A 14,646-nucleotide genomic window follows, 5' to 3' on the forward strand; every position below is an offset into this window, starting at 1 on the left:
GAGAGATTTTTTCTTTTTATTCACATGAACTAAATAATCGGAAAAAATGTATGTGTTCTGCATAGACAAGTCCTTCTTCAGGCACCTGTGAAAAATAAGGCCACTGGATATCTTAGTTATTGCACTAGGCAGTGACTGCTGTAAATTTTATTCAACCTACCAGCCAAGGATGGCATCGAAAATGGAGTTGTATAGAAGACAACGAGGCTTGTAGAGCAATGTTTAAATCTACTGAGGTAATTCTAACATAGATCCTGAAATCTGCCAGGACTGTCTGCAGTCTTGTCTTTGAAGATGAGATATGTGGAAGATTTTGGTCATGGAACAAAATCCTTCTGCAGGGCATATGTACCCTTCCAAATCCCTTACTTTCCACCAGTCAGAATGATTTTCTTGTGATACACAGTATTTATTGCTTCTGACAAGCTGGATAGCTGAATTTCCTCTGCCTTCATGGCTGCATTGAGCCACAGCCATATTCAGGGCTGGCTTGTCTGGTGGCAGCCCTGGGGGCAGGACGGGCTTCTGCGCTTCTGATTTTGAAGACTGATGAAATAAATGACAAGGTGGTGCAGTACAAGCTGAAATAAGAATTAACACATGACATGTACATGATCACTTATATCTTCAACATAGCAAATATATATAATGATTAATCAAATTAATCAAAAGATTAATTGCTCAGAAGATGGGCACAGGCATGAAGTTTTTTTCTTTATCCATTTAGAATGGATGAGGAAAGCAGCCCAGCCACTGTGGTTCACATGTGAGAGGCAGGCGAGGACAGAACCAAGTTCCATGATTATGACACCAGAAGCAATTAACTCTGAGGGGAGACTGCCACTGCTGTAATAGGAGGCTCTTGTTACCAGAATTATGGGATAGACCTGACTTGTGTCCCAACCCTGCCATCTCTCTGAACTGTTGCAGTTCCTGAACTCCGGACACCACTTGGTCAAATTTTGCTTTACTATAACTGTGATGGGGTACTGTTGTATCAAAAGATACATTCAGAGTATTTAAAAAATAATTTTGGAGGTTTTTTTTAATGGCTTTTGATCAATTGGGATGTTATCATAAAGCACAACAAGCATTAGTCAACTGTTTATTACTACTCACTGGAAGCAAGAAGCTATGCTAATTCTAAATCACTTATTTTCCTCTACATGGTTTTTTGCTGTTTCTCTGCCAAGCATGTTGGGTATAAGGAATGTCTCTCGCTGGTGCCTAGCTCTGCCTGGGCACAGCTGAATGAAATTGGTATGTGGCTATGGGATTCATCTTATGAGATTTTAACCCATTACTTCACATGAAATATGTCATCCTACAGAAGTGTCTACCTCTCACCAAGGATTGTTGAGGATGTCTGCACAAATGACTTGGATGAGAAACCTGGCATTAAAGTTAGGTGACATGAATCAAATCATGGGCAAAAGCCTGTCTAAAATGAAGGCACTGAAGTGCATTTAGAAATTGGGGAAATGTCAGACATCACAATTCTTTAATTAAGAGCAGAAAAAACTACACTTGTGACATTGGCAGCTAAGGATGAGAGAACTAAGAATGATTTAGGAGAAAAGGCTGCAAATGCCACCTATTTATTTATCACTAAAGAACCACTGTAATGCATTCTCAGGAAATAAAGCCAAGTGTCCTTCAGCAGACTGGGATTCCTTTAAATCAAGTCCAAGTGACTGTGGCATTGTATGTATGCTTGTTTTCTATTTATTGACATTTCTTAATTTAAACAAGAAGAAAACACAGAACTGGGTTGAATCCACTGAGACAGAAGACACATAATCTCTTCTGCAAGCAACAAATCTCAATCTCTTCTCACTGAAGCTCCAATGAGATACTCATTCTTTACAGAGGTAGCACTCACAGAAGTGTCCTCTTCTCTTGACTAGAAGTAGATCTGTTAGTCAGGAAGTGATGCTACTTGGTTCCTGTTGGTCATATCCGACTTTGGTGGAATGGGTCTTATAGCTGAGGGCCTGAGTTAGGCAGGACTCAAATCTTAGACTGCCTTAGTGGCTTTGTAGAGTAATAACAGAAATAGAGTCCCCTGCAGTTGTCAGAAAGATAGAAAAAATATAGTACAGGGATTAATCTGTTGTCTCTTTAGAGCACCTAGTAGAGCAAATTGATATTCAGTAATCATATTTATGAGCTGATGTGCACCTCTGATATTAGGCCTCTGTAATTTTTGAAGAGTTTTGAAGATTAAATTGCTCCTTCAATTTCCTGTGGGTTTTGACCTCATCAGAGTGTCATCCTCTGATGGAACTTTCATCTTTTTGTATGAACAGAAGAAATTAGAAAGCATTGGGAAAAGCAACTTTTGTATAGAATTATTATAATGGAAATTAGTTTTCTTTGTCCAACCTGCCAGGGAAAAGAACCAGTCCAAGATGAGCACATCTGTGTTTCCCTGCTGGATGTATATTTGACTGCTGCAATATTCTGGACAGACTTCATTTGTAATCTGGTAGAGATTAATGTCCTGATTTGTGTCCATGTATACAGCTTTCCATGTCCAAAACTGGCTGAAAGCCCCAGAGCATTTCCTGAGTAACTGAGTGGATCTTATTATTGCCTTTATGCTTACAGTGGTATTTTTGTGGTTGTCATAATGATGACTGTGCCTCTGCCATCTACAGAGAGCCACAGGTGAGTCTGAGATTCAGCTCTGATGAGCATATGAGGAATGGTTATTATCTGCAGAACTGCATTCCTATTATACATCTGGAAGCATGTGCTGGATCATTTCAGCTTTCATAAGGCTTGTCCAATACATAACAATGAGAAGATATGTGTGTTCACTCAGTGAACTTCCCTCTGCTCTGCTGCAGCATTGGTCAGACTTACACAAACCGTTGTCCATTGCAACGACAGTGGATGCCAGGCACCAGCAGAGGTGAAAGTGTGTCTCAGGCAGGAATCTCCTGCTTCCTGTGGTTCTCAAAGCACAGAGGAACTGCCCTATGGCCCCCATGAAGGGACCTTTTCTTCCCAACATTCTTTGTAATGAAACTCTTTAGGCACCAGCTCCTCTGTGGGAGACGAGAGGTACAAATACTGAACTGACAAAGAAATGAAGGCATCAAAGGTGCAGGATGTGTGTGCAAAAGCAATGCCTTGTACAAAAGTAACACTGCAGGTCACCTGGGAAGAAAGCAAGGGAGAATGGAAGGGTTTGCAGAGCTGGGGAGGTGAGGGACATGAACTGAGAGGTAGGCAGAAAGAAGGCTGGGGAGATGGTGACACCTCGGATCATCAAAGTGAAAAGATGAAAGGACAAAATAAAAATGTGCTGAGAGCTTATAGAATTAGCTCTGTGTCTAAATATAGACTGCTCCTCACCATGAAAAGTCAGTATTAGCCTTCTTAACCTGATTATATCACATGGCTTTGGAAAATGTAGTCAATTTGTTCTACTCAGATGTGATAATTATTATAGCTTCATTTACTGAACCTGTTTTAGAAGTACCCATCCCAAAAATGTTATATCCCTGCTTTTTAAACTTTTCATTTTCAAAACATCTCTGAACTCAAGCAGATAGTAGAAATTAGTCATAAAGACTTACAGAGTCCAGAATGCTCAGCAGCCGATTTGCATGACCGATGATCTCTCCAGACAGACAAAGCATCTCCTGATGGAACCCAGGCATAACAGACCACGACATTCAAAACAAGTTATGCTGCTACATGTTCACAATGCTATTGCTTTCAAATCTATCAGAAAAAAACGTCAAAAGCTTCTTTGTTCATAGCTTCTCTCTAAACCTTTATTATTATTTCTTCTCAAAGCTCTGTTTTACAGGTCTTGTGATTTTTATCTTCTGTCTCTTGGCAATCTATGTGTCTCTTAAACCTCTGGCTATTCATATCAACTGCATAAATAAAAATTCCAGCTGTCTTTTTTCTTTATGTTTCTTTTTGATTAACAGAGGGAATCTGGGAAATAGACCCAAATCTAAATATACAGAAAAGACAAATTTTAAAAAGTGTAGGAAATACAGATTTAAAAATCCCGTGATTTGAAACACAACCTGGTTAAATTTGTTGGAGGCTTTGTAACAATGTATGAATACAGTCAGACCCTACTCTTAGTCCTTTTGTTTAATAGATAAAAACATCATAACTTAAGACACTTTGGTCTCTTCTCTTTTTATTGTTATTGTTGCCTCCTTCCCACCTACAAATGTCAATAATTAAGTTGGGCAGTAAAACTAAGGTCAAAGATATCACTATTGCTGTGGCATTTGTCCAGGAGGAGAAGCAGCTAGATGAGGAAATAAACAGAGAAGAAAATCTTCAAGCTTTCTTCTGTTCTAAACTCTGTCAGCTCCTGACCTTGACCAAACCACTGCTGTGCTGGAGGGCTCAGGTTGAGTGTGAGCAGTGCTTTTTGGCATCCTGGTGTCCTGTTTGTCTCTGGGTCTGTGAAATCCTGCCTTTCTCAGATGCTGGGACACCACACTCTTGGTTTCTGACTGGTATAAAGTTGGGATAGAGACAAGAGCACGTAAAGATACACCTCCCAGTTCATTAACTTAGAGGCTGCTTCTGTAAAATTGGGCTAAACAGACATTCCTAAGAAGGCATCTGTGCTCCTGACCCAAGCTCAGAAAAGCACAGCGGGATTTGCCTGAAGGAAATGCAACTTGTTACCATTTCTCACCCTGCGGAGCAGCTATAGCTGTTCACAGGCACAAAGTTTGCCCTGCCTAGCTGCTTTCACTGAGGAGGGTGGAGAGGAGATTTTGGGATCTCTAGGAATGGGGACTTCCTACACACTAGAGAGCAAATTTTGATGGTATTCCCTGATCCCTCTGGAAATAAGCCTTTTACTTAATCAACATTGCTGCAAAGGCTGTAGCCAGTATTGCTAGCAGCACTGGCCTTCTTGGCCAGCTGGGCACACAATGGCTCATGTCCAGCTGGCTTCAGTTTTGCTGAAGTTGTTTTCATTCATAGACTCTTCTAGTCTATGAATCAGTGATTAAGACATACTGCTTTCAATTACACAGTGGTCACAAGCTCAAGGCTGTTTGGAGCCAGTCTTCCTGTGCTCCACACAAGTCTGTTAGCAACACCAGGAGCCTCTTTAGGAACAAATTTAGGGTGGATAGAGCACATTATCATGCATGCATTATTATCTGACATAACTGGAATGTTCAATACACAAAACTTCTCTTTTTAGTTCTTGGGTAAGCCATCCATGACTGGTAATGGGGTATTTTCTTGCCCTTGCAGCTGTCTGGAGGTTTCATGGCCTAATTTGCTGTTCTAACAAGTGATTTTGAAGCTATGTGAAGCTCTTCAAACTACTATTACAAATCAATTGACAACTCTGTACATTATTATATATTCCATAATGATGAAACCTGTGGTAACAGGAGATAAGCTGGCATCATAAATTTCAATTTTCAAAATTAATACAGGCAGTCTCACAATTGAAAATCAAGTTCCAAGTTGCTCACATCTACATTTTGGATTATCTTTTAATTTTGGGTTCATACTTTTTTAGACTGTAAATGTTTAAGACCAACCAATCTACCAGTGTTCTACAATTTGAAATAATCAAACTTTAGAAGGCTGAAGCCCAAATATCCATAAACTGCTGTTCCCTCTACCAAACATGGTCTTTCAGTGTTAAGCACCTGCACAGACCTGAGGAAATTCTCTTCTGAAATTGTGGTACCTAGGGGGGTCCTGTTGTCCACTCTAGGTCTATACAGATAAAAACTAAAATCCTGCAACTAAATTGTACAGATAACATGTCAGAAAAACATGTTAAAATAAATTGCACAATGAAATCACATTGTTTAGGAAAAAAAAGATATGAGTTTAGCTTCTAAAACTCTATTGTTTTACACTCACCCATACACTCTCTCTTGCTCAATTTCTATTGCTCCTACCTGTTCAGCTTATGGGACATCATGACTAGAAGGGTGTTACAGCCTAAAAGTAGAATTTAACTAGAGATATTAAGAATAAAGACAAAAAATAATTCCATCCAGTTTATTTGGTAGGTAAAAATGTCACTAACTTTTTGATCAAACATGGCAGATATAATTTAGTGTTTTATTTCCCCCTGGTTATACTAAAAGCTACATTTTATAGCAGCTATGATGTTAAAAAAAGCACACACATGAAAAGATATAAATTTAAATAATAGAAATGCGAGCTGTCTTAGCCAAAGGGTCCTAAAGAACAGTTACAGAAAAAAAGGATGCCATCAAATATTTCTGGATATTCCCATCATTTCTGTACAAACACCTTATAGTCCACATGCAAACTCTTTCTTTCCACTTCAGTTTTCCACATTCATCCTCCAGCTTCTGGCTCATGTTACTCTAAGCCAGATCAAACACTCATCAAGTCCAGGAACCTGTCACTGGCAGCATCCAGTAATAAATACTGAGGAAAAATATCTGCTCCAGGCAGCTGTACAGTATCTGAGAATCCTGAGCCAAAGGTGGTGCAGTTATACCTAAAACCCCTTGAGAGATGTATTTCTACACTGAATTCATTGTTACCTTTTTAGGCAGATAACTAGAATCTATAACATCCTTCAGTAAGTGTTTCTACAGCTTAACTACTACTGACAATATGAACAATCAGCTTGTTTGGCCTGTTTTCAGCCTATCTTCCTTCAATGCCCACCTGATAATTACTAACATCTGCTTTGATTTTTAGATCACCTTTAGTACTGGGCTGTCTCTGTGTTAGTTTTCCCTGTGTACATTGTTTTTCACTCATCTGCACAGAATTTCAAATGCCACTTTACTGATTTTGTATGTTAGCCCAAAGGGCTCTTGTTAAATGTTTACTCCCACTGGTGAGTACACACCCATTGATCAATGTGCTTCCTCTCCTCATGCAGTGAGATGCTGGAGCCCTGTGAGCTCTTCTCTTTGACATGTTATCCATCCAATCTATTAGTCATTGTCAAGCCTCTCCTTTGACATCTGTTCTCTCTCAACATCTTTCCTCGATTATAGTCACCAGAACAAGGCACAATATTCTCTTGGTGATCACAGCAGTGTCAAAACATGTTGAGTGCTTTTACTCACTATGTGCCCGTTTCCATGTCCAAGGAGACCATTATCTGCTTTGGCCACAGCATCAGGGTAGGAATTTATGTTTGGCTACCAGGATCCTAAAGTCTCTTTTAGAAACACTGTTTTCCCAGTCTCCCATCCTGAAACTATAGCATACGCTTTTCCCTACTTTACTGAATTCTGCACTCCTGACATAAATACACTAATCTAACATAAATGTGTTGTTTGGTGTCACAACACTGTGGGAGGGAGAAGGAAAATGGAATGACAGCTAGGATCAACCACATAGTTAGTTAAATGTTAAGTATCTGTCATGGGCTTGCTCTTGGGCAAGGGAATTATTGCAGGGTCATGAATTAATGCACTATTCAGTAAGCTGTGACTCACTGTAGCAGCCTGCTGCTTGTGCTGGGGCAGTCTGGCACTGGCACTCCAGCAAGGAATCCGTGACCACTTCCACATCTGTTCCATTGCCCATAGAATTGGGATTGATGGAGGCTCCAGGAGGAACCTGAGTCCTGCATCTGAAACTGATGAAAGGCAGCAAATTTGATGTTACACTTTCCTTGTGACATTTAGTTTTTGAACAAATATGCTTTGTGCAGCTGCATCTTCTGATACAAGGCACAGCCTGGGATTTCCTGAATGAATAGTAATCAGGAAGTCAAGGGGCAGATCCTGCTTTTGGCATTGAGGCCAAAAAAGAGGAGTGGAATTTGACAGAGAGAATTAAAATAAGAATTTTATGTGCTCAATTCTGCTTCAAAATAAATGATAATCACACAGATGTATTCCAGATAAAATCAAAGCAAGTATATAGATAGATCTGTGAACATGAAAGAAACAAGACCTGATCTAAATTCCATGACAATCAGTTAAAATATTTCAGGAAAGTTGAATCTACACTAATAGGGACTAGTTCTTTCTTTGCTGTAAATATCTTAGAATCACAGAATTGTTTAGGTTGGACAAGAGCTTTAAAACCATTTTGTCCAACCATAAAGTATTGGTATCAGTAGCACTCAGCAGTATCAGGTTAGGACAGGGACACAATGTGTAACCTTAGGATAACTGGGGTACTTCACAAGAAACATAAATGTAACAAATTTCATGGCTAACCTGGAAAGAATACTGTCTTGCAGGAGGCATTGTTTCCTCAATATTCACTGTCTTAACAAATTGAATTTTCTCAATCCTAGTTCACCCTCCCTTCACTTTCTTCGTAAGAGAGACAAAACCACAGCAGATTGTGACCTGATGTTAACACAATATGAAGTATTACAGTTGGAAGATTTTGTATCATTTTGTGCTTCAGGTTTGTCAAATTTTAAGAGAAAGGTAGTAAGAAATCTCCTTGATGCCCTACCTGCACCTAATATGTGTATTAAATTCCTTTCTAAGTCAGTTACAAGACTCAGCCCTACACCTGAAGAAAGCATCTGCTTTAGCTGCAGGAGGGCAGGGCAGAAGGGGGGAATAGGAGAAAAACAAGGAAGAATTAAGGGGAAAACACCTTAAGTGCAAGCCAGAAGCCTACTTGTGGCATTTGTAATTCTGGCAAAGTAATGGAGTTTATTCTCAGTGGGCTTCCCTGCAGTTATGTAATGGGATGTGACTCACAGCAGGAGTTAAAAAGTATGAAAAGGAACAAAAGAATTAAAATAAGTTGCCTGGAACATATATTCCCAATGAGAGATCTTCTGAGTGAAAAGCCACCCTTTTGTGATATACAGCCATTCCCTAGGAAACAAGGATAGTTTAACCATCTGCTTTGTGCAGCTGAGGGATGGGATTCTGCACTAATTACACCTCATACAGGTAAATTGTGAAGCCAGTTATTTACATGAGTTGAGAGCAAAGCCTCAACAAGGAAAACATCCCTATCCAAGGCAGTGTGTAAACATATGTCAATGTTAATTACTTGCTTAAGTCCTCCTTGGAAGGACACAAACAGATGCTCAATAGTAAGCACAACTATAGGGGTTGTTTTGAATATAAACACTCTTAAGCCTACAGATAAGTGTTTTCCTGAAATGAAACCAGGATTTGATTCCCTATAATTCAACTCAAAACAAAGTACACCTGTTCTAACACACAATATCTAATCAAGTTTCAAAGAAAAAATGGGAGTGGCACTGAAAAATCTTAAAATAGCTTCTTTTGAAAAGATATTTCATATGCCTTTGCCATATTCATAATCAGAAGTGTTTGATTTTCTCAGAACAAAGAATCTTCTTGTTATTGATTGATGATATTTTACTTCTGTTGTGACTTCTTTAAACATTCTTCTAGAAGTGTTTTCTTCTCCATTACATTTCCCTAAAATAACATCACAATTACTTTCATTGTTACTACTAACTAACACTATTTATTACTACTATTTATTACCATTATTAACATAAAAAACTATAGAAACTGTAATAATGAACATATAATAATTTTCTTCTATATGTTTTATATGTGGGCAAAGGAGGAGTAGTCACCTCCCTTCAGGAAGTTTCTCGGGCATTACAGGGCAGGTACTTGCCCTGACTGACTGCAGGAGTGAATGGTATGAAGACAGAAGTTATTTAATCATAGCTTAGAGAAGCTGTAAATGCAATTAAAATATCAGGTTTGATAGAAAATGTAAAAAACCTTGTCATTCCCACTGAAGTTGATGGGGCTCACAGGGGTACAGGAGGCCAGGAAAAAGGATGGGGCAGATGGAACTTCAGCTACTTTCTTTTAAAGCATTACTTGCAGGTCTTTTTCCTGGGGTTTTCACTGTGTGATCTTTATGAAACTTCTTAACCTACTGGTGCTTGAATTAATCAGATCAATTGCTTGAAGTGCCTGGGCTGCTAACACTGTGCATGTGAGAGCAGGTGCCTGATCCACATCAGCTCTGACACTGTGACCACTGTGACATTGTGACCACTGAGACAGGATCAGCTGAAGCCACATGGAATGACTAAAACCTGCACTTAGTGGGGTTTAGAAAATAGGCCAAGTACTTCCATTACTACTTGTGCAAACACTAGCACAACAGACTCTGGGTTTGACAAAGTTATGCCAAGAAATGATTACAGACAAAAGGATCTATCATAATACGTAATTTAATTTAAATACTAGAAGCATATGCTCTTTAAACTGCACCTTGCAACACTTATTTGTTAATAAATAGTATTGAAATGCAGGGAGAGATGTTAAATATATCAAATACAAGTTATGAAATAGTAAAATCCTACAAGATTCATCACATATGTTTTTATAATGGAATTATGAGTACAGTTAAATATAGTTGTTAAAATTTTGTTTTCTCGATAAAAGACACATGCTCTTCATTCTAAGGTAATTAACTGAAAAAAATAATCTGTTCAATTTAGGTGCTTGGTGCCTGTGGATATGCCCTTGCAGAGTGAATGTCATACTGGATCACCCTGTGATCTAAAAGCATGCATTCTGCCTCTTTGTCTGTGGGCCTGTAGCAAGCACATGACCTAATTCTAAGGGTGCAATAGAAGGTTAAAGGTACAGGTGCAAAGAAACACCTAAAAGACTCAAAAAAGCCTATACATTCCTTGTTTCTCTGAAGCAGAATGGAGAGTATTAAGCCTTTGAAGGAGCAGCTGCTTACACTGCAGCATGTATAAGTCACCTCATTACTGCAGTGCTCTGGCAGAAGTTTAAAAAAATATTACCCAGATTTCAACTTTTCATTATGTTCATTACAATTTGAGAAAGAAAACAATTTCAATCTCTAAGAAAAAATCTTGACAGTCAAACTAAAGTATTTCCTGTTCAGATCCACTATACAATTGTCCTCTTTTTTCACTTGTGGAAAAGAAACCACAACAGAAGAAATTATGACGGATGAAATGTTCAACTTTTCTTTCTCTTTTTTTTTTTTTTTTTTTTTTTTTTTTTTTTTTTTTTTTTTTTTTTTTTTTTTTTCTTTTTAAACAAGGTTACAGGTCCAGGAATAAAATCTGTCTGTGTTGTACTGCCTTTTTTCTGCACAGGCTGCCCTTCCTCTGTGAGTAGAGTCTCTTGTGCTGAATCAGGTCATGCTTGCATGGCTGTGCTGAAGGGGATGGATGATTCTTCAGGGCAGAAAGTGCAAAGAGTGGCTTGTGCTGTATACAAATTTCTGCAAGGTATGATAACCTCCCTTTTTTTCTGGTTGTAGCTCAATTCCTTCAACTGAGAAATCTAATTTCTCCCGGGAAGAAAATAAAAAGCCATGTGGAATCAGCTGTAAACATTTGTTCTCTATGATTTGAAGAAAGATAAAAGATTTAAGGAACTCTGATTATTTTTCCAGATCTGAAATTATACTTGTACTGAAGAGAGTTGCATTTTCTTTGCCTTCTGTAACACAGGGACAAACATAAAAGGTTTGTTCTCCCAGCAGATCTCAGAAGCTGGGTTTGGAAACTTCCCCTGTCCTTCAGAAAGAGGGTTGTTGTGAGACAATTTCATGGAATCATAGAATAGCCTGAGTTGGAAGGAACACACAAGCTCCTGGAAACAGGCAGAAAGGCCTAGGACATCCTGGAGGCTAGAGGTACTTTCCTTAGCAGTCTCTAGCTGCTGCCTCAGTTTCCTTCTCTGGCACAGTTTGGATATGGTGGCCACCTACAACCATTTTCTGGCAGTAGCAAGCTGTGGCTCCTTCCCTCCTGGTAACATCGCTGTTCAGGAGAGTGGGCAGCTGGAAAACTAAAATGGAAAGGGACAGCATCCTGACAGGGGAAGCTTGGAGAATTTGGCTAATCTATGGTGGCTGGAGAAATAGCCATGTCAGAAGCTCAGACGTGGTGAGCTCAAGGTGAAGCTCCTGACCCCCAAACACACGGAAATGTGTCCTCCAGCCAGGTGAAGTAAACAAACTGGCTGGGAAGTGCTTCTCCTTGTGGCTTGGCTCTGTATCCTCAGCAGCACCAGCCACAGGGTTGAGCTGGGAGGGAAGTGTGTGGATGTGGAGGAACCAGGGCAGGGTGGTGGCTGGGACAGAGCAGGGACAGAGCTGGCTGGGCAGCATGGGGGCAATGGGGCAGAGGAACAGGCAGGGAAGGGAGCAGCAGCCCGAGCAGGCAAATGCTCTGTTTATTTTAAATTGATGGCTGTGAAGTTCTGAGCAGGGCTTGGGCAGCTGGCAGGGAAGTCCCAGAGTCCTGGGCTGGGCAATGGCAGGGCACAAGGGTGGGGGGGGAAGGAGGCAGGAGAGGCAGAGGCAGGGCATGGGCACCTGTCAGTCCGGTGAGCTGTGGGAAACTGCAGCGCTCCCATTCTGCTGCTTGGATATCTTTGAGGAAATATTCCATCCATCATCTCCCCCAGTGCTGCCCCCAGGAGCAGGCCTGATGCTGTAAGGACACTGCAGCAAGCTATGCTGGCATTCTCCATGCTAAAGAAGGCCAAAGACCCCTTTGTTTCATAGCCATACCTTTTAGTTTTATTATACCCTTTTTTATTAATGCCTTTTAAAAGTGTTCTTTTGCTCAGATTGAGGGAGAGCTTTTTCCTTCATTTCAGGTGAACTGTTTCATCCAATTGAGCTGTTTATTCAGAGCTCTGAAACAACACAGAATTTGGAATAACACCAATTTTCTTTTCCATTCTAAATAATGTAGATGTAGAGGGCAAGAGCTATTAATTCTATGACTTCTAAGTTGTGAATAGACCTGCAAAAACAATACTCTCTCATTATTTACAAATTCTTTTCACCTTCCTGATGAGACATACATTTTTAAAGTTTGAATGTTTTGATAAACTGACCTTTTTCAATCCACTGCACTTGAAGTACAATTTAGTTAATTAAACCGGTGGAGAAACACTATATTGGTGTTTATAATTTATGATTAAGGTGATTCTCACACAAACAGAGGATGAAAAGCAATCTGAAATGAGTCAGGTAATTTATTTTAATATGATAAAAATGTAAACATAAAAAATTTGAACATACTTCCATCAACACACTGTATCCTTTTGGTGTCCATTTTAGCAAGTCATTTGGGCTAAGGGATGGAACAGGTTCCTGATCCTGGTGTAATGGAAACCAGTGAAAGAGATAATTCAAGTACTCAGGAAAATAGTCCTAATAATCTTAATGTTTTCTGCCTTCTAATTTTAGAACATAATTTTAAATGGTGTTTTAAATTATCCTGCATTTCAGCTCTCACTTTTCAGTAAAAAAGGTATCATGTATTTTTCCTCACATGGCAAGCCATGCAAGATCTTTGCAATATTATACTTACTGGTTTGTATCTTAAGTGGCAGTCTAATTTCACTCCATGAAGCAAAGTCATCTGCCCCCTGCCCCTGAAGCTCTCTTGTTCCATCAGTCTTTTGTTCTGTGCAATTAAAAAAATTTTGAGGGATTGAATTTATGTATACAGGGTACAAAACCAAAATTACTTTGTGGGGACCTGCCACAATAATTAATTATTTATGAAGGGTTATTAGTGGGATCTAGCCTCAAATACCTTAAAATTTGATCACTGAAATGTGTTTAAGCACACATTTAATTTACTCTGGTTTAGGATTAGCCATTTGTTTACAGTGTGCCTGATGAGTTCTATGTGAAATGGGATATTTCTCCATAGGGTGACCAACCACAGCCCTACCTGTTTGTGTCATGATGCACCTGCCCAGAGCTGGAGCTGTGCTTTGAGCAGGAGGTTGAATTCAATGACCCCTGAAAGTCTCAAACTGGGCTGTTGTGTGGCTGCTTTTGATGGTTGCTAACATTATGCAAACAGTACCTCTTGCAGGAATAGGTGAGAATCTCCTTTGTCTCAAGCTCTCATCAGTCCTGCACTTGGTGGCACGAAGTTGCAGCTGAGGGCCAGACTTGCCTTACAGACATTTAGGGAACAGGAACAGTCTGGTACTCTCCTATGAGCACCAGTCTGCTACTTTTGTGACCTGAGCTCCCTCTGAAAGCAGGATGGACCTAACACATCTGTTATCCTCTTAACCCATCTTTAAATCACTGAAGTATGGCAGAATTTCTTAAGCAGTCACCTAGACAAGTAAAGCAAACAATATAAATTATATACATTTGCATATATGAGGTGTGAAATAATATCTTCATATTATTGCCAAATAATCAAAGTAACAGATGTCAAATGACCTCAAGATTGCAACCAAAAATCATTGTAAGGCTTTTTTTTTTACATGAACTTTAAAGCTGGTTTTAACATTAATGAGAACAGATTATTTTTACATACTTGCCTGTTTTCAGTAGCAGGAGATTAAACAAACCATGAAATGCTTTGGAATTGCTCTATCAGGGTTTTAAATAAGGTATTTCTGAAAGCTATGTACATGTGTAGCCACCAGCATTAGCTCTGTGCTAAAGAGCAGGGCTGGAGCAGCACACCACCAATAGTAGTATTGAGTTGATTGTGGACTGTCTGTACAAACTAGAGATAAACAGAGAAGAAAAGGATCTGTGGGTCCTCCTTGGGTGTATTTCAGAGTGCTGAGAACTTGCTAATATCATTGCAAAGACATGTTATCCTTTTTGAAAAGTCACAGAAACCAGAAGATGGGAAGGTGCGGGAAGGTGCGGGAAGGTGCGGGAAGG

The 14,646-nt window shown here is 39.5% G+C and overlaps 1 long non-coding RNA gene across 2 annotated transcripts in view; it reads right to left on the minus strand.

The window, feature by feature from the left end:
* LOC117244007 overlaps positions 1-14,646 on the minus strand; it is a 16,317-nt gene continuing 1,671 nt past the window's right edge. Inside the window, exons 2-3 of one of the 2 annotated variants that reach the window (XR_004496290.1) lie at positions 13,313-13,408; positions 1-581 (exon numbers count right to left, since the gene is read on the minus strand). This is a non-coding gene — a long non-coding RNA (uncharacterized LOC117244007). Of the gene's footprint in view, positions 582-12,526; positions 12,630-13,312; positions 13,409-14,646 lie in introns of those variants that run through there. The other variant, XR_004496289.1, reaches the window with a different exon arrangement.

Source organism: Parus major, chromosome 1 (genome assembly GCF_001522545.3).
Source record: "Parus major isolate Abel chromosome 1, Parus_major1.1, whole genome shotgun sequence".
Lineage (NCBI taxonomy): Eukaryota > Metazoa > Chordata > Aves > Passeriformes > Paridae > Parus > Parus major.